The sequence below is a fragment of the Nerophis ophidion genome, linkage group LG15 (assembly GCF_033978795.1).
Source record: "Nerophis ophidion isolate RoL-2023_Sa linkage group LG15, RoL_Noph_v1.0, whole genome shotgun sequence".
Taxonomy (NCBI): domain Eukaryota; kingdom Metazoa; phylum Chordata; class Actinopteri; order Syngnathiformes; family Syngnathidae; genus Nerophis; species Nerophis ophidion.
The window spans coordinates 13331319-13358322 of record NC_084625.1 but is presented as its reverse complement, the minus strand read 5'-3'; the positions used below and the strand labels follow the sequence as shown (position 1 = coordinate 13358322).

Here is a 27004-nt window from a genome sequence, read left to right as displayed (position 1 = left end):
GGTTTGTGGTTGGAGCTCGTGGCTTGGGAGCAGGAAAGACTTGACTGTGGGCCTGAAGTCCCCTCCGAAGCCGTTCGCGCTGCCCCGAAGAGGCGGGGGGTCCAGTGGAGAGGCCCCCCGCACGGCAGTAATGTTCCAGCACCACTTATTCCTCCCCATGGACACAGCAGTTTTCACCCCGTCCAGGATTCACCCGTCATTACCGGTAATCCTGCTTGTTTTTTTTCAAATCATTCCTTAAGCTGCCATGACACTTTTTCTGACACAAGCGATGACGTCAATTGGGGAACGCCCACCGGTGACGCAACACCGGCCTCTGTTGATGACATTTTTTCAGAAGATTTTTATATTGTGGACAGTACTTTTCATTCCCAACCTTTTTCGAATACCAATAACATTTATGATAAAATACGTAATTATCAGGATATTTTTTCTCATTATTCTAGTCAACCTCAGTCACCTAGTTTTTCTCCTACACCTCCTTTAAAACCTCATTCTCCGGCCAAGTCCAAGGTGTTTCCTCCCTTTTCTAAAGGAAATTCTGGACAAATTAAAGGGGAGGAGTCGGCCCGCCTCCAAGCCTCCCACCACCCTCCCTTAAGGTCAGTCCCTGACCATAGGGAACGGGTCTGGGATCCCCGTCTGGAGGAAGGGGCTATGACCTATAGCTGTGCTACGGAGGTAGCACAGATACTACCCTCTAAACCACAGCCACCATGTAGACCTCCTCCACCTGTTTTTCCCCTGGCCAAGTCTCAACGGCCTTGTAGACCTCCTCTACCTGATTTTCCCCCGGCCAAATCTCAACGGCCTTGTAGACCTCCTCCACCTGTTTTTCCCCCGGCCAAGTCTCAACGGCCTTGTAGACCTCCTCCACCGGTGTTCGGACTCGCGAGGTCATTACCTCCAGCACATCCTCCACCACCGGTGTTCTGCACTGCTCCCAGTCTGGTTCTCACACCAGCTCCCAGTCTGGTTCTCACACCAGCTCCCAGTCTGGTTCTCACACCAGCTCCCAGTCTGGTTCTCACACCAGAAAATGTTTCTAGCCTGGTTCTCAAGCCAGCACTAGACTCCCACCTGGTTCTCACACCAGCCTCCGACCCAGAACTGGTTCTCATACCAGTTACAGACTTTAGCCTGGAGCCCACTCCAGTACCAGCTCCAGAGCTGGAGCCTACTCCAGTACCAGCTCCACGCCGCCAAGCGCCGGTACCAGCTCCACGCCGCCAAGCACCGCCGACGACGGGGCTGGAGCCCACACCAGCGTCGACGACGGGGCTGGAGCCCACACCAGCGTCGACGACGGGGCTGGAACCTTCACCTATGTCGACAGGGCTGGAGCCCACTCCAGTGCCAGCTCCTCGACAAGCGCCGGTACCAGCTCCACGCCGCCAAGCACTGCCGACGAAGAAGCTGGAGCCCACACCGGCGCCGACGATGAGGCTGGAGCTCACACCAGTCACGACTCCTGCGGCTCCCAGGCCGCCTCCGACGACTCCTGCGGCTCCCAGGCCGCCTCCGACGACTCCTGCGGCTCCCAGGCCGCCTCCGACGACTCCTGCGGCTCCCAGGCCGCCTCCGACGACTCCTGCGGCTCCCAGGCCGCCTCCGACGACTCCTGCGGCTCCCAGGCCGCCTCCGACGACTCCTGCGGCTCCCAGGCCGCCTCCGACGACTCCTGCGGCTCCCAGGCCGCCTCCGACGACTCCTGCGGCTGCAGCACCCGCATCATCCTCGCCAGCTGCACTCGGGCCTGCTTTGGCTGCAGTCCCCGCACCCTCGTCTGCTGCTTCCAAGCCTGCTGGGATTTCGGTGCTGAGGCGTCGTCCACCACGTCGATCACGGGCGTGGCCTCTGCGAGGTCATCCTCCTCGCCAGACACTCCCTCCTCCATGTCGGCCACGGATGTGGCCGTGCCCGGGTCGTCCGCCTCGCCGGGCACCTCATCCTGCGATGCGGCCACTAATGTGGCCTTTTCGAGGTCGCCCGCCAAAACTTTTTCGGCAGCGGCGTTCCATCCGCCGCCGCCACTTGACTTGTCCTCGGTGGATTCGGGGACACACGACTTGGCGACCCTCCACCGTGGCCTCCCTCCGCCCTCCCTTCGTTTGTGGACTCTGTTTTTGGGGAGGGGGTTCAAGTTGTTTCTTATTTGTTTTTGTTTTCTTTGAGACATCTGGAATCTGTCTTTTTGGGGGGGGGAATACTGTTGCGATCTGTGACTCAGATCTTCACATGTTTATTTTTCCATCTTTGTTTCATTCTCTTCTGACCCACTTACTTCCTGTTTAGTCCGTTACCATGGTTACACATTGATTTCACCTGCTCCTCGTTTTCTACACACCTGGTTCTCCTTGATTTCTCCCTATATAAGCTTTCCTCTTTTCTTTGTTCAGTCTCGGATCCTAATTTGCCCACGCGCAACAGTGACGACTCTCGACCTTCATCTTTGTATGTATATTCTCGCTAGCTTTTACGCTAAGCCATTTGTTTATTTAATAAATCCATTTATAACTTACCTTGTTGTGTTCATCGCTTCGACGCATCCCCGGAAGAACCAATCCGGCATTACAATGCCACACAAGCGTCACAGTTTATACCCTTTGTTTTTGTAATATTTTCGTGTTAATGATAAAAGATGTCATTACCTTCACGCCATGTACGGTCCAGTCGATTTGCATCACTGGAAAACAAACCGCTACAATCGGGCGGAAGGCAGGGTACACCCTGGACAAGTCGCCACCTCATCGCAGGGAATAAGCGGTAGAAAATGGATGGATGGATGGAAAACAAACCGCACCAAAGTCCACGTCACTCGCCCACACTGCTTGGTGCCTCGTCTGAGCTGCTGTGATGTAGATGACCATAGTAACTAATTAGATTACCTTATTAACTAATTATATTACCATAGTAACTGGTATATCATCCATAAGCACAGATTCCATATATATACTTTGAATAGACCCCAAAAGGGAATAAGCGGTAGAAAATGGATGGATGGATGGATGGAAAAGTTCAAGACTTACGGTCATTAGAAAACATCACTGCACATCATAATGGCAGCTAAAAAAAATTGGGAACGTCTGTGTCAGGACTTTGACTTGGATTTGTTTTGCCTCTTCGACGCAGAGGGGATTTGGGACGAGCGAGGCGTGAATTAAGGTACATAATTAATTTATTTACACATTATAATACAAAAACCGGGAAAACAAAGGGCGTGGTCAGGGGCGGATAATAATCCATACTAAACTCCAAAGAAAACAGCACAATGGCATGACTATATACAAAAAAACTAAAGAAAGTATCAATGGTACAAAACAAACCAAAAACTTGCACGGAGGCATAAATACAAACAAGATCTTACGTGGCGTGGTCAAAACAATAATCAGCGTGGCAAGGAAAGGTAGGTGCGTGGTCTTGAGGGTTCGATACAAAGTCCGGTAGGTAAAGCAAAGTTCACAGGGCGAGGACAGGGACAGAATGGCTTAAATAATGACAATGATGACTGGTGACAGGTGTGGGACTGAGGACAGGGGCGTGACTTGGAGACCAGGTGGAAAGTATCTATGGAAACAAAACCAGGAAGTGCAAAACAGGAAACAAGATTCCAAAAACAAAACATAAACATGATCAAACATAAACATGATTAACAGGCATGACAGTCTGGCGGGCCTTAATTTGCCCAGGTCTGCCTTAGTCTCCACTTTGCTGTAGCGTTCCAGTTTCCTTGCTGATCATCGTCCTTTCTATATTTTTCGGTACTTTTTTAAATAAAGGGGACCACAGAAAAATGGCATTGTTGGCTTTATTTTAACAAAAAAATATTAAGGTACATTAAAAATATGTTTCTCATTGCAAGTTTGTCCTTAAATAAAATACCAATATTTTGGTACTGGTACTAAAATAGTTTTGGTACTTTTCGGTATTTTTCTAAATAAAGGGACAACAAAAAAAATGGCATTATTGGCTTTATTTTAACAAAAAATCTTAGTGTACATTAAACATATGTTTCTTATTGCAAATTTGTCCTTAAATAAAATACCAATATTTTGGTACTGGCACTAAAATTATTTCGATACTTTTGGCTACGTTTCTAAATAAAGGGGACCACAGGAAAATGGCATTATTGGCCTTATTTCAACAAAAAAATCTTAGGGTACATTAAACATGTTTCTCATTGCAAGTTTGTCCTTAAATAAAATACAAATATTTTGGTACCGTTACTAAAATTATTTTGGTACTTTTCTAAGTAAGGGGACCACAAAAAAATGGCATTATTGGCCTTATTTTAACAAAAATTCTTAGGGTACATTAAACATCAGTCTCTCATTGCAAATTTGTCCTTAAATAAAATACCGATATTTTGGTACTGGTACTAAAATTATTTCTATATTTTTCTGTACTTTTCTATATACAAGTGAAGGGACCACGAAAAAAAATGGCATTATTGGGTTTATTTTAACAAAAAGTCTTTGGGTACATTAAAAATATGTTTCTCATTGCAAGTTTGTCCTTAAATAAAATACCAATATTTTGGTACTGGTACTAAAATTATTTCCATATTTTTCTTTACTTTTGTAAATAAAGGGGACCACAAAAAATGGCATTATTGGCTTTCTTTCAACAAAAAAATCTTAGGGTACATTAAAAAATATGTTTCTAATTGAAAGTTTGTCCTTAAATAAAATACCAATACTTTACTACCGTTACTAAAATTATTTTGATATTTTTCGGTACTTTTCTAAATAAAGGGGACCACAAAAAATGGCATTATTGGCTTTCTCTCAACAAAAAAATCTTAGGGTACATTAAAAAATATGTTTCTAATTGCAAGTTTGTCCTTAAATAAAATACCAATACTTTAGTACCGTTACTAAAATTATTTTGATATTTTTCGGTACTTTTCTAAATAAAGGGGACCACAAAAAATGGCATTATTGGTTTCTTTCAATAAAAAAATCTTAGGGTACATTAAAAAATGTTTCTAATTGAAAGTTTGTCCTTAAATAAAATACCAATACTTTACTACCGTTACTAAAATTATTTTGATATTTTTCGGTACTTTTCTAAATAAAAGGGACCACAAAAAATGGCATTATTGGCTTTATTTTAACAAAAAATCTTAGCGTACATTAAACATATGTTTATTATTGCAAGTTTGTCCTTAAATAAAATACCAATATTTTGGTACCGGTACTAAAATTATTTTGGTACTTTTTGGTACTTTTCTAAATAAGGGTACCACAGAAAAAATTGCATTATCGGCTTTATGTTAACCAAAAATCTTAGGGTACATTAAACATATGTCTCTCATTCCAATTTTGTCCTTAAATAAAATACCAATATTTTGGTACCGTTACTAAAATTATTTCGATATTTTTCGGTACTTTTCTAAATAAAGGGGACCACAAAAAAAAGGGGCATTATTGGCCTTATTTAAAAAAAAAAATCTTAGGGCAAGTTTGTCCTTAAATAAAATCCCAACATTTTGGTACCGTTACTAAAAAATGTTCGATATTTTTCAGTACTTTTCTAAATAAAGGGACCACTTTGCTGTAGCGTTCCAGTTTCCTTGCTGGTCATCGTCCTTTTTTCCCTTCATCGTTGTTGTTTGCATGTCTCCCTGCGGCTCTCATGTTCAAGACTACGTGGTTTTGTACAAGCAAAGTAGAGCTAAACCGGTACGGTGTTGGGGGGAAAAAAAATCACAATTTTTAGTCAAGCACTAAGGAAGTGAAGTTTTAAGTCATCATTAAAAACTGCCTTTGTTCCAAAAGTCTTCTAAAACGAGCCTGGACTGCACTGGCGTCCCATGTTTAGCCGACATTAGGAGCGCGGCGAGTAAACTTGCCTTAATCCCCTGCTGACTGCGACTCGGTGCAGACCGCTTGGCCCTCGTTCATCTAATCTCCTAAAGTAAACGTTTGTGCTGCGCGTGTCTAAATGGTAATGAATGTTGACACGGACCCCCACTGCTTCGCTCGCTCTGTGGCCAAAAAGCACTCGTGGATATATTTGACTTATTATTCCCGCTCCGCGCGGCAGCACGATGGCGGGCGAGAGCAGTGCACACAACTCGAGCGATTCATCTGTGTGTGTGTGTGTGTGTGTGTGTGTGTGTGTGTGTGTGTGTGTGTGTGTGTGTGTGTGTGTGTGTGTGTGTGTGTGTGTGTGTGTGTGTGTGTGTTAGTTTTAGCAGGACTACTGCCACTGCAGGCCCAGTATATTTTTTTCTTTAGCATTTTTGTATTATTATTTAGAAATTGTCAGCAAAATTTGTGTTTAAAAATACGGTTTAAACACAAATTCCCTGGATAAAAATTCAGTGCAGAAATATTTGTTACTTCACAAGTCAATACTCACTTACAGTAAATTAACGCTGAAGCAAAATATTTTTTTACACAAAATGTTTATATTGATTTATTTTTTTATTTTTTTCAATAATTTGGGGTATATTCTAAGCAGTGTTGGGACTAACAACCGGCGGTAACTAGTGGTCTAACGTCCATCCATCCATCCATTTCCTACCGCTTATTCCCTTTCGGGGTCGCGGGGGGCGCTGGCGCCTATCTCAGCTACTATCGGGCGGAAGGCAGGGTACACCCTGGACAACGTGTTTTTTTTAAATTTTATATTCAGTAACTCAGTTAACGTTTACTACATGATGCGTTACTGCGTTTTTTTATGTTATTTTTTTATGTAGTATCAGCTGGAAAAAGAAGAATTGAGTGTGTTACATGGAGCGGAATTTTTTTTTTTTTTTTTTTTTTGTATTAAATCAACATAAAAAACACAATATACACTTACAATTAGTGCACCAACCACAAAAATCTCACTTTTTCATGACAAAAACGTCCCTTTTTCATGACAAAGAAAAAGGGGAGGTTTGTTCCCCCGGGATGCAAACGGACCACTCCGGACAGGACTTGCAGGTAGGAACATGATTTATTCCTTGAAAATCAAAGCAGCACCCATCCATCCATCCAGCAATTTTCTACCGCTTGTCCCTTTTGGGGTAGCGGGGGGTCGCTGGTGCCTATCTAAACTACAATCAGGCGGAAGGCGGGGTACACCCTGGACAAGTCACCACCTCATCACAGGGCCAACACAGATAGACAACATTCACACTCACATTCACACACTAGGGCCAATTTAGTGTTGCCAATCAACCTATCCCCAGGTGCATGTCTTTGGAAGTGGGAGGAAGCCGGAGTACCCGGAGGGAACCCACGTTTTCACAGGGAGGACATGAAAACTCCACACTGAAAGATCCCGAGCCCGGGATTGAACCCAGGACTACTCAGGACGTTCGTATTGTGAGGCAGACGCACGAACCCCTCCGCCACCGTGAAGCCCGAGTTGTGTTGTCGTCCTTCTGAATCTTCCTATCTCACAACGGGGTGAAAGAGAAGAGGCGTGCTCTGTGTGGGTGTGGGGAGGGAGGGCGTGTCTGTGTTTACTCACAAGACATCTGTTACGTGCGGGGGGGGGTGCAGCTTGCTGGGAGGTTTGTTTCCCCGGGATGCAAACGGACCACTCCGGACAGGACTTGTAGGTAGGAACATGATTTATTCCTCAAAAATCAAAGAAGCACCCATCCATTCATCCATCCATTTCTACCGCTTGTCCCTTTTTGGGTAGCGGGGGGGTCGCTGGAGCCTATCTCAGCTGCGGTTGGTACACCCTGGACAAGTCGCCACCTCATCACAGGGTCAAAGAAGCACCAAAAACAGAAAAACAAGACGAAGGAAAAAAGTGCCGATCGCACTGGATGCTAGGGCTAACACTTAGACTGGAGACAGGAATACTCGCATAGCAGTTGCGTGTAGCAAACAAATAAGCCAGGACGAGTGTGGCGAGAGAGGTGAATAAATAGAGCTAGCCGACCACTAACCAGAGGCAGGTAATAATAATAATAATGATGGATTAGATTTATATCGCACTTTTCTATTGTTATATACTCAAAGCGCTCACAGAGAAGTGGGAACCCATCATTCATTCACACCTGGTGGTGGTAAGCTACATCAGTAGCCACAGCTGCCCTGGGGTAGACTGACTGAAGCGTGGCTGCCAGTTTGCACCTTCGGCCCCTCCGACCACCACCAATCATTCATTCATCATTCATTCACCAGTGTGAGCGGCACCGGGGGTAAAAGGTGAAGTGTCTTGCCCAAGGACACAACGGCAGCGACTTTGATGTCAATAGGTGGGAAGCGAACCTGCAACCCTCAGGTTTCTGGCATGGCCGCTCTACCCACTACGCCATCCCGCCCAGCAGGAATTTCCACCACAGCTGTTGCCGGTGAATTGAATGTCAAATCTTCTACCATAAGCCGTTTCCAAAGGCGTTTCAGATAATTAGGCAGTACATCTAACCGGCCTCACTACAGTAAACCACGTGTAACCACACCGGCCCAGGACCTTGACCTCCATGAACATCTAAGGCCAGCCACCCGGACAGCTGCTGCAGCAATTGGTTTTCGTATACGAACATTTTCAGCACAAACTGTAAGAAACCGTCTCAGACCAGACTGCAGTGTCTGTGGCGTTGTGTGGGAGAGCGGTTTGCTGATGTTAACGTTGTGAATGGAGTGGTGAGGTATGGTATGGGCAGGCGTATGTTAACGAACGCAAGTGCATTTCATTGATTGCATTTTGAATGCACAGAGATACCGTGACAAGATCCTGAGGCCCATTGTTGTGCCATTCACCCGAGACCATCACCTCATGTTGCAGCATGGTAATGCACGACCCCATGTTGCAAGGATGTGTACACAATTGCCGGAAGCTAAAACAGTCAGGTTCAAACACTGATGACATCTATTAAACAAGACAAGAAGAAAGGGAATTAAACAGAGACCAGATTAAATGTGGCTCAATTGAGGAGAAACGTCTGGGCTGTACTCTTGTACAGTCTCCACCACACTGTGACGATAGATTGTACAGCTCCTCTTTTATTTGGACACTCCCTGATTACAAGGTAACAGCTGTTTCTAAAGGCACGGGGGTCGTAAACAACCATCGCCTTTGATTACAAAATGGTTCAAAGAGGTCGCAAAGCAGTTCAAAGAAAAGGTGCCTGAAGGGAGGTCAGGCCCTGCCTCCTCTCTGCTTTGTAGATCTCGGGTCAAGACAAAATCTTCCTGTGGATTACAATAGCATAAAGAAACTGACGCCTTCACGTCGCTTCCCATCCTACACAGTGGAGTTCTACAAGCCTTCTGCTTGGTAGGATCAAAGACAGCTTGTGTCCTCTCACAGGGCGAGCTGAACTCAATGTAACACAAAGTTTAGTGATGATTTTGATACAATTATTCTGACAGAAACCATCCCAATTCTGCCATGGCCAGCATACTCAGTGGACATGTCACCCATTGATCATGTTTGGGATGCTGTGGATCGTCGTATACGACGGTGTGTTCCACTTCTTGCCAATATCCAGCAACTTGGCACAGCCATTGAAGAGTGGACCAACATTCCACAGGCCACAATCAACAATCTGACCACAGAGGCTGAAGAACTACGTCCGTGGTCCGTGTGTACAGAGGCTGAAGTACCACGTCTCTGGTTTGTTTGTGCAGAGGCTGAATAACCACGTCTCTGGTCCGTGTGTACAGAGGCTGAAGAACCACGTATGTGGTCCGTCTGTACAGAGGCTGAAGAACCACATCTCTGGTCCGTGTGTAAAGCAGATGAAGAACCCCATCCCTGGTCCGTGTGTACAGAGGCTGAAGAACCATGTCTCTGGTTTGTGTGTACAGAGGCTGAAGAACCACATATCTGGTCCGGGTGTAAAGAACCTGAAGAACCATGTCTGTGATCCAGGTGTACAGAGGCTGAACAACCACGTCTCTGGTTTGTGTGTAAAGCGGCTGAAGAACCACGTCTGTGGTCCCTGTGTACAGAAGCTGAAGAACCACGTCTGTGGTCCGTGTGTACAGAGGCTGAAGAACCACGTCTCTGGTCCGTGTGTACACAGGCTGAAGAACCACATCTGTGGTCCGTTTGTACAGAGGCTGAAGAACCATGCCTCTGGTTTGTGTGTAAAGCGGCTGAGGAACCACGTGTGTGGTCTGTCTGTAAAGAAGATGAACAACCACATGTGTCGTCTGGGTGTACAGAGGCTGAAGAACCCCATCTCTAGTCCCTGTGTACAGAGGCTGAAGAAACATGTCTGTGGTCTGTGTGTACAGAGGCTGAAGAACCACGTCTGTACAGAGGCTGAGGAACCACGTCTTTGGTCCATGTATAAAGATGAAGAACCACATTTGTGGTTTGGGTGTACAGAGGCTGAAGAACCCCATCTCTGGTCTGTGTGTAGAGAGGTTGAAGAAACACGTCTGTGGTCCGTGTGTACAAAGGCTGAAGAACCATGCCTCTGGTTTGTGTGTAAAGCGGCTGAAGAATCACGTCCGTGGTCCGTGTGTGCAGAGGCTGAAGAACCATGTCTCTGGTTTGTGTGTACAGAGGCTGAAGAACCACATCCATGGTCCGGGTGTACAGAGGCTGAAGAACCACGTCTCTGGTCTGTGTGAACAGAGGCTGAAGAACGACGTCTCTGGTCCATGTGTACAGAGGCTGAAGAACCACGTCTCTGGTCCGTGTGTACAGAGGCTGAAGAACCACGTCTCTGGTCCGTGTGTACAGAGGCTGAAGAGCCACGTCTCTGGTCCGTGTGTACAGGGGCTGAAGAACCACATTCATGGTCCGGGTGTACAGAGGCTGAAGAACCACGTCTCTAGTCTGTGTGAACAGAGGCTGAAGAACCACGTCTCTGGTCCGTGTGCACAGAGGCTGAAGAACCACGTCTGTGGTCCGGGTGTACAGGGGCTGAAGAACCACGTGAGGCAAACGGTGGTCACACCAGATACTGACTGCTATTCGGACCCCACCAGACCCCCATTAAAGCAAAACCGCACATTTCACAGTGGCCTATTATTGTGGGCAGCCTACTGCCACACCTGTGAAGTGGGATGATTATCTTGGCAAAGGAGTAATGCTCACTAACACAGATTTACACAGATTTGTGAACATTTGAGAGGAATAGGTCTTTTGTGTATATAGTCAAAGTTTTAGATCTTTGAGTTCATGAAAAATGGGAGTAAAAACAAAATTTAGACTCACATATGCAAAAAAATATGAAGTTGAATTTAGTGTCCTTACGGGTGATGCTGCCAACTAGTGGCCTGGCATGCATATTGCAGCATTTTGAGTGGTGTTCACTACAGCGTCCTCTGTAAATTCCCTTTTTCGGTCGAATGAACAAGCTGGTTTGATCGCAGTCAGGAGAATGTTTTGATGTGATTACACTTTGAATTCATCGACAAGTGGAATTGTGACTCAATACCCACGCCGGACTTTGACAGCAGCAGCCCTGACTCATAATCTCGTGTTGTCTCATGTGCTGCTAACACTTCGCCGTCCCCTCAAACTTTGCACTCTCTGCCACATTTAAAGCCACGACTCCTTTATCAGACCGCATTGATCCGGACTGAGAGGCCCAGGAAGCTTTTTAGCGATGGAAGGGTGGGGACATAAATAAACTGATCAGCGTAAAGGGACAGAACGCCAGTAATTTAATTTGGGAGCAAAGACAAAACCGATCGATTTTTGTTCTCCTTTTTTTTTTGAGCGAAGGCTCAGGTCCAAATCTACCAATTGGAGACAAAAAAAAAGCAGAGGAAACCGAACTGCATATTTAAAGATCCTATATAATAATATTTTTCAATAAGCTGTCCCAGTCGTGCATTGAAAGTGGGTCTGACCGGAACTCTTTAATAACTAAAGTTCCTTGGGTGAATAATGTAAACTCACTACACCGGTATTTTTTAGCATTTTCATGGCGAGTTTACTGACGGATATAAGTAAATACTTTACACTACTTTATACTAGAAATTGCAACAGCGGAGGATGAATGTCCCACAGCAAGAAGATAGAGAAAAAGAAAAAGCTTATCGACTACAAAGGTGGACCCATGCAAATTGTCAGGATTTATGCAGATCGCAAATACAGATCAGCAGTTACCAGAAGGTAAAAAAAAAAGTTGCCCAAAAAAATTTCACCATTTTAGTCATAATTTTTGTACTTGAGCAATATTTTCTGACTTTGGCGCCAGACTTCTTATGTTTCTTTAATATTGTCATTTTTTCCCACAAGTGGTAGAAACGTGTATCACGACTGAGTACCGCTGCAGCTCTGTAGACCACAAGGAAGTGTTTTCAATTTAGAAAATAATAAAAATAATTATATGACTCCTTTTAATGGGCCCTATAATCCAGTGCACCTAATATATGAAAAAAGATCAATAGTAGGCCATTCATCTGCAGCGCGCCTTATAATCCAGTGTGCCCTATAGTCCGTAAAACACAGTATCAGCATGAAAATACTAATAGTAATACTGCATAAGAAGGGACTTAATATACACTTTTACATCCAATAATGATGTGCTAAAATCAATAAATGTTTACTAAATTAACTGTCGATAAAATTAAAGTACAAATGAAAATGTCATCACTTTAGTCATAATTTTTTCACTTGAGCAATATTTTCTGACTTTAAGCACCAGGCTTCTTATGTTTGTTTAATATTGTCATTTCTCCCACAAGTAGTGGAAAAGTGTATCACAACTGAGTACCGCTGCAGCCTATAAAGATCAGTTATAACATGGGTGTGGAGGGGGGCGTGGCCTGCGGGCCTTCCACGGAACGGGGTTTTGACAGTCTCTTGCTGTCGTGCGGGTTCTGAGGACCACCAAGGAAGGACATTGTTGCGCAGGTTAGACTTTATTTTATTTTTCAATATTAAAAAGTCTCTACGGGTTGATTTTCAGCCTTGCCGTGTCCTTCTTTCTCTGACGCTACAGCAGTTCTGTCGCGTGCGTCTTTGTCTTCCTGTGGCTTTCTCTCGCTCTCGTTTGAGCAACCGCTTCTCTTTGGCTCCTTCTCATCTCTCCACCTCTCTCCCTGACGATAGGATTACTTAATTGTCCCCACGTACACGATCCACGCAACTGATCTTGATTGCGGCGTCGCTCCCGGCGCGCCCCGCCTCGCCGCTCACTCGCTGTCCACGCCTCCTAGCCACCACCTTTGGCCGGGCTCTGGCGTGCCCTGCCTCGCTCTCGGACTGCCGGCCCCGCCTCTGCACAGGGGTGTGGCCAAGACAGCCTCGAAGACAGCGTAAATGGCCCAGGTGGGCCTTATTTATTCACCTGTCGTCCTCATTAGCAGCAGCCGTGATGAGACGAGTGGTTGGAGTTGGTGACACTGTTGAGCAAACGCAGAAGGAAAAGACTTGCACTATTTATGAAAATAAAACAGTGTTATACCCGGAATTCCTGGCTCTCCTGGCGGTGTGCGGTGGTCGGAAGAACCCACTAGAGGGCAACCTCTACAACAGGTTAAGAAACACCGACTTAAAGGCCTACTGAAATTAGATTTTCTTATTTAAACGGGGATAGCAGGTCCATTCTGTGTGTCATACTTGATCATTTCGCGATATTGCCATATTTTTGCTGAAAGGATTTAGTAGAGATAAAGTTCGCAACTTTTGGTCGCTAATAAAAAAGCCTTGCCTGTACCGGAAGTAGCAGACGATGTGCGCGTGACGTCACGGGTTGTGGAGCTCCTCACATCCTCACATTTTTTACAATCATGGCCACCAGCAGCGAGAGCGATTCGGACCGAGAAAGCGACGATTTCCCCATTAATTTGAGCGAGGATGAAAGATGTGTGGATAAGGAAAGTAAGAGTGAAGGACTAGAAAAAAAATAATAATTAATTTTAAAAAAAGACGAGGGCAGTGGGAGCGATTCAGATGTTATTAGACACATTTATTAGGAAATTTTTGGAAAATCCCTTATCTGCTAATTGTGTTACTAGTGTTTTAATGAGATTATATGGTCTTACCTGTACAACCTGAAAGTCGGAGGGGTGTGGTGACCGCCAGTGTCTCCGAGGGAAGCCACGTTTCTCGACGAGGCGAAGGCAGCCGGTCGGGCCGGGCTGAATTTTTTTTTAATTTTTTCCTTCTTTCTCCACAGTGAAAGTATCTGACGGTCGGGGGCGGCCGGTGGGAGGAGGCAAGAGAGTCAGCAGCTGCAGGAGGAACGACGCAAGCTCTCCGCTCATGTCTACGGTAAGAGCGGAATTATTACCTCACCGAAACCTGCCGGTTGACATGTGGTAGGGAACCATGTTCGCTTGACCGCTCTGTTCAATAGTAAAGCTTCACCGTCATCTTTCGGGAATGTAAACAAGGAAACACCGGCTGCGTTTTTGTTGCTAAAGGCGGCCGCAATACACCGCTTCCCACCTACATCTTTCTTCTTTGATGTCTCCATTATTAATTGAACAAATTGAAAAATATTCAAGCAACACAGATGTCCATAATACTGTGTAATTATGCGATTAAAACAGACGACTTATAGCTGGGATCGGTGCTTGACCAAAATGTCCGCTACAATCCGTGACATCACGCGCACGCGTCATCATATTGCGACGTTTTCAGCAGGATAATTTGCGCGAAATTTAAAATTGCAATTTAGTAAACTAAACCGGACGAATTGGCATGTGTTGCAATGTTAATATTTCATCATTGATATATAAACTATCAGACTGCGTGGTCGGTAGTAGTGGGCTTCAGTATGTAATGACTGATTGGCATAGTAATGCCGTGTTTGTCCCTCCGTGGATGCGTCGACAAGAACACAGCAATAGTAAGTTTAAATGATTTATTAAACTTAACAAAAGCAGGCTACGAACACAAATACTGGCGCTAACAGACAAAATAAACCAAGGGCGCTAGCATAAAAGCTAGGAATAGAAAACATAAAAACTAAGACTGGCACAAAGGCACATAAAAAAGGAAAAACAATTCATCAGCGTGAGAGCTGGAATAAAACAAAGGTTTAGCGTGAAAAGCTAGCGAGAATATACTTACATGAAGTCAGTCAATACTGTTGCTAGAAGGCAAATTTATGGACCCAGACTGAACAAAGAAAAGAGGAAAGCTTATATAGGGAGAAATCAAGGAGAACCAGGTGTGTGTAGAAAACGAGGAGCAGGTGAAATCAATGTGTAACCATGGTAACGGACTAAACAGGAAGTAAGTGGGTCAGAAGAGAATGAAACTAAGATGGAAAAATAAACATGTGAAGATCTGAGTCACGGATCGCAACAGTATTCCCCCCCCAAAAAAGACAGATTCCAGATGTCTCAAAGAAAACAAAAACAAATAAGAAAAACTTGAACCCCCTCCCCAAAAACAGAGTCCACAAACGAAGGGAGGGTGGAGGGAGGCCACGGTGGAGGGTCGCCAAGTCGTGTGTCCCCGAATCCACCGAGGACAAGTCATGTGGCGGCGGCGGATGGAACGCCGCTGCTGAAAAAGTCTTGGCGGGCGACCTCGAAAAACACACATCAGTGGCTGCCTTGCAGGATGACGCTTAAGCACCATTGTCATAGCAGGCTTGGATGTAGCAGATGAGGGTGCGGGTGCTGCAGCCGAAGAAGGCGGCGCTGTGGAGGCAGGCGTAGTCGTCGCCGTCGTCGTGGAGGCAGGCGTAGTCGTCGCCGTCGTGGAGGCAGGTGTAGTCGTCGCCGTCGTGGAGGCCGGCGTAGTTGTCGCCGTCGTGGAGGCCAGCGTAGTCATCGCCGTCATGGAGGCAGGCGTAGTCGTCGTCACCGTCGTCGTGGAGGCAGGCGTAGTCGTCGCCGTCGTGGAGGCAGGTGTAGTCGTCGCCGTCGTGGAGGCCGGCGTAGTTGTCGCCGTCGTGGAAGCCAGCGTAGTCATCGCCGTCATGGAGCCCGGCGTAGTTGTCGCCATCGTGGAGGCCGCAGGAGCCAGCGGCGGCGTGGAAGCCGCAGTGGTCGTCGGCGGTGTGAAAACCGCTGTCGTCATGGCCGTGGAAGAAGGCGTAGTAGTTGGCGTGGAAGCCATAGTCATAAGCGGCGTGGAAGCCGCAGTCGTCGACGCAGGTGTTGGAGTGGGTTCCAACTTAGGAGCTGGTGTGGGCTCCAGCTTTGGAGCTGGTGCTGTTGTGGGCTCCAGCTCTGGAGCTGGTGCTGGAGTGGGCTTCTGCTCTGGAGCTGGTGCTGGAGTGGGCTCCAGCTCTGGAGCTGGTGCTGAAGTGGTCTCCAGCTTTGGAGCTAATGCTGGAGTGGGTTCCAGCTTTAGGGCTGGTGCTGGAGTGGGTTCCAGCTTTGGCGCAGGTGCTGGAGAGGGTTCCAGCTTAAGGGCCAGTGCTGAAGTGGGCTCCAGCCTAGGAGCAGGTGCTGGTGCGAGGACCAGGCAAGAGTCTATTGCTGGTGTGAGAATCAGACAAGGATTCGGTGCTGGTGTGTGAACCAGGCGAGAGACAGAAGCTGGTGTGGGAACCAGGTTGGAGATGGATGCTGGTAATATTTGTGGCTTAGCAGGTTGCAACTGTGCTACCTCCATAGTACAGCTACCAACCTGAGCCCCCCCTTCAAACAGCGGATACCAGACGCATTCCTTAATGTGTGAAGAGGTCTTTAAGGGTGGGCGGCGGGAGGTTAGGAGGAGGGCAGACTCCTCCCCACTAGAATCACCAGAAGAACCCTCAGAAAAAGGAGAAAAACCCAAAGATTTGGGCTGGGCTTGAGGACTTAGTGAATCAATATTGTCCAGAAAATTAAAGTCAATATCTTTGGAAAAAGAATGGGAATTATAGTCCCCAAAAATATTTTCAGTGACGTCACCGGAAGGCGTTACCGACATGACGTCACCGCTGCCGTCAGGCTTGTGAGGAGAATCCTGGGAGTGTTGAAGCTTGCTGTGTTCGCTGAAAAAATGTCGTGGAGTGGAAGCGTCACTGCTGCGGGCAGCGCGAGCAGATTCGGAAGGCACATCACCGTAATGGCGCATCTCCGCCTCCCGTGCACGAAGCTTTCTCCACCCACCTATATCAAAGGCGTTCTTTTTCCAGCTAGACGCGAAGGAATCTTTTGCTGGGTCCATACTGTAATGACTGATTGGCATAGTAATGCCGTGTTTGTCCCTCCGTGGATGCGTCGACAAGAACACAGCAATAGTAAGTTTAAATGATTTATTAAACTTAACAAAAGCAGGCTACGAACACAAATACTGGCGCTAACAGACAAAATAAACCAAGGGCGCTAGCATAAAAGCTAGGAATAGAAAACATAAAAACTAAGACTGGCACAAAGGCACATAAAAAAGGAAAAACAATTCATCAGCGTGAGAGCTGGAATAAAACAAAGGTTTAGCGTGAAAAGCTAGCGAGAATATACTTACATGAAGTCAGTCAATACTGTTGCTAGAAGGCAAATTTATGGACCCAGACTGAACAAAGAAAAGAGGAAAGCTTATATAGGGAGAAATCAAGGAGAACCAGGTGTGTGTAGAAAACGAGGAGCAGGTGAAATCAATGTGTAACCATGGTAACGGACTAAACAGGAAGTAAGTGGGTCAGAAGAGAATGAAACTAAGATGGAAAAATAAACATGTGAAGATCTGAGTCACGGATCGCAACACAGTAGGCCTTTAAATAAATGGGTTGTACTTGTATAGCGCTTTTCTACCTTCAAGGTACTCAAAGCGCTTTGACACTACTTCCACATTCACACACACATTCACACACTGATGGAGGGAGCTGCCATGCAAGGCGCTAACTAGCACCCATCAGGAGCAAGGGTGAAGTGTCTTGCTCAGGACACAACGGACGTGACGAGGTTGGTACTCGGTGGGGATTGAACCAGGGACCCACGAGTTGCCCACGGCCACTCTTCCACTGCGCTAAATCGTCTCGTTGATTCAAATCCGATGTAAAAAAAAAATGCTAAAATACATTTTTCCCCACAATGAAACGTGGGGCGGTTTAGCTCGGTTGGTAGAGTGGCCGTGCCAGCAACTTGAGGGTTGCAGGTTCGATTCCCGCTTCTGCCAACCTAGTCACAGCCATTGTGTCCTTGGGCAAGACACTTTACCCACCTGCTTCCAGTGCCACCCACACTGGTTTAAATGTAACTTAGATATTGGGTTTCACTATGTAAAGCGCTTTGAGTCTCTAGAGAAAAAGCGCTATATAAATATAATTCACTTCATGTAGATCCTGCAATCCACACAACTGACATTCTTAATAGTCATCCATCCACATCTTATTATTATACTTGAGAGCGCAGATCGCCGACGTCAGCGTTTTCAACGGTCCTCACTTGATGAAAGCAGACATTGGTATTCATCCCCACGTTTGCCTTTGAGAGTAAAACATACGTCTGGGGAAGAAAAAAAAAAAAAAAAAAAGTATATTTCTATGACAGGCGAGCGAGTAAATGCTGACTGATTGTGTTCCACCTTCGGCGCGGCTAACCGTGATGTCCAATTGCTCCCTGAGGAGTTTAAGATGCAATCACCTGCCACACACACACACACGGAGGATGCTCTTAGATATGAGGGGTGTATGTTTGTTTTCTATGCAATCAAGTACGAGCCTTTTCTCCAAGTCCCAATGTAGCACCGCTGATTGAAGTTGACGTGTTGGCTGCAGGTGGCGAGTGCGTTGGAATTAGTTTCTCTAATCATCCCCGCCGCCAGCGCCTTTCCACTGTAACACGGCGTAGAATCATTTCTCCTGGCTGATGCGCCGCGAATTACATAAACTGACAATACAAGGCGCACAAGCTACTTTATTTACAAAACGAGGTATTCCCTGGTGGTGGGGGGCGCTAACAAAAAAAAAACTAAACATGGTGGAGCTGGATCCGGCTGTCAGGTCCTCCTCGCTCACGCCGTCACCTGTCACATGTCGCCGGGGATGATTGACAAGTGCGGGAACAATGCGGCAGGTGAGGGATGGATTTCCCATCTGGTGTGGGACACAAGTGGCGCGGAACGAAGGCCGTACTTTTAAGCGTTGTCGGGGATGATTTCCATCTAATCTACTGACATCGTGGGAAATACTCCAAGGTACCGTATTTCCTTGAATTGCTGCCGGGGCGCTAATTAATTTAAAACCTCTTCTCAATCGGCATAGCTCGGTTGGTAGAGTGGCCGTGCTAGCAACTTGAGGGTTGCAGGTTCGATTCCCGCTTGTGCCATCCTAGTTACTGCCGTTGTGTCCTTGGGCAAAACACTTTACCCACCTGCTCCCAGTGCCACCCAAACTGGTTTAAATGTAACTTAGATATTGGGTGAAGTGAATTATATTTATATAGCGCTTTTCTCTAGTGACTCAAAGCGCTTAACATAGTGAAACCCAATATCTAAGTTACATTTAAACCAGTGTGGGTGGCACTGGGAGCAGGTGGGTAAAGTGTCTTGCCCAATGACACAAGGAGGCGGTATAGCTCGGTTGGTAGAGCGGCCGTGCCAGCAATTTGAGGGTTGCAGGTTCGATCCCCGCTTCCGCCATCCTAGTCACTGCCGTTGTGTCCTTGGGCAAGACACTTAACCCACCCGCTCCCAGTGCCACCCACATTGGTTTAAATGTAACTTAGATATTGGGTTTCACTATGTAAAGCGCTTTGAGTCACTCGAGAAAAAGCGCTATATAAATATAATTCACTTCACTTCACAACGGCAGTGAATAGGATGGCGGAAGCGGGAATCGAACCTGCAACCCTCAAGTTGCTGGCACAGACGCTCTACCAACCGAGCTATGTAAAGCGCTTTGAGTCATTTGAAAAAAGCGCTATATAAATATAATTCACTTCACTTCACTTCAATCCTGTCATGATCCACGTCTTGGATCATGTCATATTCTGGTTTTGGTTCTTGTCAGGGTTATTTGGTGTGGAACCCCAAGATGCAGAGACGGAGGCATGCATAGAATATGAAAACATGATTTAATTAGAACTAAACAAGAACAAACAAAAAGAACGCACGTGGGCGGAATAACAAACTAAGGGAGCTAGCACTGGAAGCTAGAAAACAAAAAGGAACTTTAGCATGGAAGCTAGTGGATACCAAACAGAAAAACTGGAAATAACTAATGCTAACAGAAACAGCTTACCGCTACGACAACCGGGACAAAATGTAGCACGGCAGGTAGTAGCTGTAACAAAACGACATAACAGGTAGCGCGACAAGAGTGACATGTGGCAACGACAATACAAAACAATGATCCAGCAACTGACGCAAGACAAAGCAGGTACAAATAGGAGCGGGCTGATTGGCAACGGGTGTGGCCAGGTGCCAATCAGCCGCAGCTGAGGAGGAACACAACACTCAGGGAACAGGACAGGAAGCTGACAAAATAAGAGCACTAGACAGGAACTAAGGACAGGAGATACTAAACACACAGAGGAGAAACTAAAACACAAACAAACTATCGGTGGCAAGCCTGACAGTTCTGTTTTGTATTTCGTCTTATGTGACTCCTTTAGTTCCTGGTGGCACTTCCTGTTTTGTTCCATTTCTATAGTTACCCATTAGTGTCACCTGTCTCTTGTTTGTCGTCGCGCACCTGATTTGTGATTTTCTCCTTATTTAAGACCGCCTTTGTTTGACATTCGTTCTCGGACTGTAGTTTGCTACACGCAACAGGTGACGTGGCATTCCCGCATTGTGGTAACTATTCTTAGAGCTCGATTAGCTTCCACGCTATTTTGTTTTTTCTTTTCCCTAGTTCTCATGCTAGCGCTTTCTGTTCTTTCTAGCTTCCATGCTAGTTCAGTTTGTTTTGTTTGATAGTGCCTTCGAGCAAGTATTTTGTTTCCTAGTATGTTTTATAGTGTTTTTTAGTGTGTAAATAAATCATTATTCCTTACCTTCAGGCTACGTTCCATCTCCGCTGCACCCACGAGAACGCAAACACACACCACGATGCCAGCCAAACGTCACAACTCCGGCAGTTACCAAAGGCATACGGTAAAGGCAAGCATGCGCTAATTATTTCAAAACCTCTTCTCACTCCGGCGCTTACCAAAGGGATGCGGTAAATTTAGGCCTGCGCTTATAAATTTGAGTGTGATGTAAGGATACCATCATGAAAAGCACATTTAATAAAAAAAAACGTTATTATGGTCTTACCTTTACTTATAAATGAAGTCCATGCGCAGCTCCTTCTGATCAAAAGCATCAATAACTTGTTTACAAAAGTCTTCCTTATCTTTCTTCAGTTTTAAAAGTCTCTGTTTCGATGGAGATCTTCCTTTATTACCTCCTGCTTCGATTGAAAGTCCAGTTTAGAAAACTATTTTATTTTAGATATGTAATCCTCCATGTTAAAAGTGCAAGCGGGAGGAAAAAATAAACACTTGTTGGTTGTTTTCACTTCTTCTGCAGCCGAGTTCACTCAAAAAAATGACTCATTTGATTAATTTAATTAAAATGAGGGCAGGATTTCCATCCAATAAATATATGTTGCCCCAACTCAAAATTAGTACATCCTCACAAAACAAAAAAATGAGTTAGTCCAACTAATTTTTAGCAAATAAAGCCAAAATGAAATTATTGCAATTGATTTACATTAGTGAGACAAATTTTTAACGAATACAGCTAAAATGAAATTATTTTGGTTACGAAGAGAAATTGATTTATATGTGCCCAACTCAAAATTGATTGGAAATTAAGCAAGCTAAAAATCACCCTTGATCCCATGAAACACATCAGACAAAACCTGGTCGGTACTTCTAATGTAGAATAATCCTTAATTCCACAATCTTGAATATAACACCACAAGATGTCAAAGTTACTTGAAAACACAAACCAAAATGTTGAGTTTCGGTGAAAACAAAACATCAAGAAATCAATTTTACAATGTCAGATTTGCGTACCAACACAGATCAATAACTTAGTGTTATATTAACAAATATGTCAAATTGACTTGATAGAAAGCCCTGATATAAAACCCCAAGAAACAGTTTTACCTTTTCTTAAATAACTCGAGGAAAACTTTACGAGAAACGGTTCTCCAAAATAGCTTAAAGTGGTGTAAAATTAACACTCAGCGCCACAAAGGAAACTGCAAAAACACATTTGAGTCCTGCACAAATGTGCTAATGCCTCAATGTACTAGAGCAGTGGTCCCCAACATTTTTGTATCCGCGGACCGGTCAACGCTTAATAATTTGTCCTGCGGCCCGGGGGAGGATTTTTTTTAATTTATTTTTTTATTTTTTTTATTTGTCATGAAAAAGGGACGTTTTTGTCATGAAAAATTGAGTTTTTTGTGGTTAGTGCACTAATTGTAAGTGTATATTGCGTTTTTATGTTGATTTAATAAAAATAAAAATAAAAAATATATATTTTTTCTTTTATTTGTCATGAAAAAGGGACGTTTTTGTCATCAAAAATTTAGTTTTTTGTGGTTAGTGCACTAATTGTAAGTGTATATTGCGTTTTTATGTTGATTTAATAAAAATAAAAATAAAAAAATTTTCCTTTTTTTTGTCATGAAAAAGGGACGTTTTTGTCATGAAAAATTTAGTTTTTTTGTGGTTAGTGCACTAATTGTAAGTGTATATTGCGTTTTTATGTTGATTTAATAAAAATAAAAATAAAAAATATATATTTTTTCTTTTATTTGTCATGAAAAAGGGACGTTTTTGTCATCAAAAATTTAGTTTTTTGTGGTTAGTGCACTAATTGTAAGTGTATATTGCGTTTTTATGTTGATTTAATAAAAATCAAAATAAAAAATTTTTCCTTTTTTTTGTCATGAAAAAGGGACGTTTTTGTCATGAAAAATTTAGTTTTTTTGTGGTTAGTGCACTAATTGTAAGTGTATATTGCGTTTTTATGTTGATTTAATAAAAATAAAAACAAAAAATATATATTTTTTCTTTTATTTGTCATGAAAAAGGGACGTTTTTGTCATGAAAAATTGAGTTTTTTTTGTTAGTGCACTAATTGTAAGTGTATATTGCGTTTTTATGTTGATTTAATAAAAATAAAAAATATTTTTTTTTCTTTTATTTGTCATGAAAAAGGGACGTTTTTGTCATGAAAAATTGAGTTTTTTGTGGTTAGTGCACTAATTGTAAGCGTATATTGCATTTTTATGTTGATTTAATAAAAATAAAAAATATTTTTTTTCTTTTATTTGTCACGAAAAAGGGACGTTTTTGTCATGAAAAATTGAGTTTTTTGTGGTTAGTGCACTAATTGTAAGTGTATATTGCGTTTTTATGTTGATTTAATAAAAATAAAAATATATTTTTTCTTTTTTTTGTCATGAAAAAGAGACGTTTTTGTCATGAAAAATTTATTTTTTTGTGGTTAGTGCACTAATTGTAAGTGTATATTGCGTTTTTATGTTGATTTAATAAAAATAAAAATGAAAAAAATATATTTTTTTCTTTTATTTGTCATGAAAAAGGGACGTTTTTGTCATGAAAAATTTATTTTTTTGTGGTTAGTGCACTAATTGTAAGTGTATATTGCGTTTTTATGTTGATTTAATAAAAATAAAAATAAAAAATATATATTTTTTCTTTTTTTTGTCATGAAAAAGGGACGTTTTTGTCATGAAAAATTTAGTTTTTTGTGGTTAGTGCACTAATTGTAAGTGTATATTGCGTTTTTATGTTGATTTAATAAAAATAAAAATAAAAAATATATATTTTTTTCTTTTATTTGTCATGAAAAAGGGACGTTTTTGTCATGAAAAATTTATTTTTTTGTGATTAGTGCACTAATTGTAAGTGTATATTGCGTTTTTATGTTGATTTAATAAAAAAAAAATATATATATTTTTTCTTTTTTTTGTCATGAAAGAGGGACGTTTTTGTCATGAAAAATTGAGTTTTTTTTTGTTAGTGCGCTAATTGTAAGTGTATATTGCGTTTTTATGTTGATTTAATAAAAATAAAAATAAAAAATATTTTTTTTTCTTTTATTTGTCATTAAAAAGGGACGTTTTTGTCATGAAAAATTTAGTTTTTTGTGGTTAGTGCACTAATAATAAAAATAAAAAATAAAAAATAAAAAAATAAAAAATTAAAAAAAAAATATATATATATATATATATATATATATATATATATATATATATGTTTTTCAGATAAAAATGAATAAAAAAATATTCTGCGGCCCGGTACCAATCGGGCCACGGCGGCCCGGTGGTTGGGGACCACTGTACTAGAAAACAATATGGATCAAATTGGCAACACACAAAAATAAATAAGAAAAACTTAACATTCACAGATCAGGAATCTGATTTTAATGGGATGCTAGCAGCAAATATCCTTTGAATGTAAGCAAGTAAAAACAAAACATGAGAACAGTACTAGTTATTCAAAAAATACAAAATAAAATTCCAAAGTCTTGAATCGAACTTAATCCATTTATCCAGGGTGGAGTGATGAAACGGAGGAGAGAAATGGATGCGAGAAGTGTGCAGGATAGTCACACTCAGAGATAAAGTTAGGTCCAATTCTCAAGTTCAAAATGTTGTAGGTCATAGATTGTCTTTAAATGGGGTGAAAATGAAGGCAAAAAAATACAACCAAAAATAAAGATCCGATGATGAACTTTGTCAGGAAGAGTTCACCTCTCATGTCAACAACTTGATTTTCAGCTTCTGTATCTTTGTGTTCAGTTTGTGATCATCCAGGTTCATTAGGATCTTCTGGAAAAACCTCAAATGTGTACTTGAGGTTGTCTGGAACGCTTAAATCAGAGGTGCCCATTACGTCGATCGCGAGCTACCAGTCGACCGCGGGGGGTGTGTCAGTCGATCTCCAGCCAGGCTTTAAAAAAAAATAGACCTAAAAATTAGTGATCATCAATCTTCACCAAGACGTCACTTAAATGACATTCACGGTACCGGAGGGTCTTGTGAGATGACGCTGGCTGCTGCAAGATCATTATTATGAAAATATGACCGAGAGGAAGGCGAGAAACACTTTTTATTTCAACAGACTCTCGTGCCGTACCTTCCGTCAAAACTCTAAAGGCCGACTGCACATTTCCTATCTTCACAATAAAAGCCCTGCTTCATGCTGCCTGCGCTAACTAAATACAGAGTCTCGGAAAACTGGCATGCACAAGCGATCCCTCAGAAAGCTGGCGTGCACATCACTTGTGCACGCCAGCTTTCCGAGACTCTTATTTTGTTAGCGCAGGCAGCATGAAGCAGGGCTTTTATTGTGAAGATAGGAAATGTGCAGTCGGCCTTTAGAGTTTTGACGGAAGGGACGGTGCGAAAGTCTGTTGAAATAAAAAGTGTTTCTCGCCTTCCTCTCTGTCATTTTTTCATAATAATGAACTGGCAGCAGCCAGCGTCATCTCACAAGACCCTCGGGTGCCGTGAATGTCAATCAAGCAAGCTACGGAATTTGCCGCCAATGTTTTTCTTGTAAAATGTATGGAAGCTGGATGAATTAGATGCCAAAAACCAACCACTTTCATGTGGTATTGTACAGAAAGGACAACTTTTTTTCTCCTCCATTTGAAAATGTGGGCGTTATCATCATTACTGTCTGATTCCAATCAATGCTAGTCATCAGAATCAGGAAATACACCAACTTATATTCTTGTCTTTGTGAAACAAAGACATCTATATGTGTTACACATGCTTGTATTATCATGAAACACATTTAACTTGTTTACAAAAATGTCTCTCTCATAAATAAATAAATATAAATGATATATATAAATGAGGTAGATCCCCTCGAGTCTGTCAATTGAAAAGTAGCTCGCCTGCAGAAAAAGTGTGGGCCCCCCTGGCTTATATCAAGGGCATAAATGAGCCCCAAACATCGTTTTGATCCCCATGATGACGGTCGTCCACGTTGCTTAGGACTTTGATGCCTTCGATAACAGTTCCAACATGCTCTGGCTGCCTATCGCCATCTCCGTGGATGATGTTTATCCTCATGACTGTGAGGGCGATGTCCCTTTCTGCATCCTCAGTGGCGGAGGCCTGAACAACGACACAAAAACAAAACACTTGTGTTAGGTAAAATGCTGAACACCACTAGCAGAAAATGAGATAGCTTGTCAAATCAATCATGCATGTATCACGAGTTAAACGTGATTGGAAAGTTATAAAATAATAATAATAATATGATGTCTGAAAATGGCCCGTAAATATCTTCAGCAAGCAGCCATGAACATAATGTAATTGCCGCAACACGATCCTTTAGGCAACCACATCCCGATAGAGATGGACCTGTGGGACAGAAATAGCTGTTTTACTCCACAGAGCCTCTGCCCGTTCGCCACTACCAGCTTAGTAGACTCTGACTGTCTTTTCTTGCACCTACCAGTGATTTAAACAAAAATATTAAATTCAATGAGCCCCGTTGTTTACAAAATGCCAGTTATTCAAAAAGTTGTAGTGTGTTGAGCTCAAAGGACCACAATATATGTAAATAAGAATGGGTAACACTATTTCATGCTACTGAGTATCAATCAATCAATCAATGTTTATTTATATAGCCCCAAATCACAAATGTCTCAAAGGACTGCACAAATCATTACGACTACAACATCCTCGGAAGAACCCACAAAAGGGCAAGGAAAACTCACACCCAGTGGGGCAGGGAGAATTCACATCCAGTGGGACGCCAGTGACAATGCTGACTATGAGAAACCTTGGAGAGGACCTCAGATGTGGGCAACCCCCCCCCCCCCCCTCTAGGGGACCGAAAGCAATGGATGTCGAGCGGGTCTATCATGATACTGTGAAAGTTCAATCCATAGTGGCTCCAACACAGCCGCGAGAGTTCAGTTCAAGCGGATCCAAGACAGCAGCGAGAGTCCCGTCCACAGGAAACCATCTCAAGCGGATCAGCAGCGTAGAGATGTCCCCAACCGATACAGGCGAGCGGTCCATCCTGGGTCCCGACGAGCGGTCCATCCTGGGTCTCGACTCTGGACAGCCAGTACTTCATCCATGGTCATCGGACCGGACCCCCTCCACAAGGGAGGGGGGGACATAGTTGAGTAACCAGATATTCATTGAACAAAGTGGATCTTCTTTGAGATAAACAGCAGGGCTTCTCAGGATGCACTCCGTCCTGATGTCAATTTTGTCACACTGAAGCAGGGGTGAAAAATCAAAACAGAATTT

At 43.4% G+C, this 27004-nt stretch overlaps 1 long non-coding RNA gene across 1 annotated transcript in view; it reads left to right on the top strand.

Moving 5' to 3' along the window:
* Positions 1 to 25873, top strand: part of LOC133569829 (uncharacterized) — a 73419-nt gene extending 47546 nt beyond the window's left edge. The window contains exons 3-5 of the long non-coding RNA XR_009809927.1: positions 14045 to 14139; positions 20760 to 20853; positions 25730 to 25873. This is a non-coding gene — a long non-coding RNA (uncharacterized LOC133569829). The remainder of the gene's footprint in view (positions 1 to 14044; positions 14140 to 20759; positions 20854 to 25729) is intronic.
* Positions 25874 to 27004: the final 1131 nt, after the last annotated feature.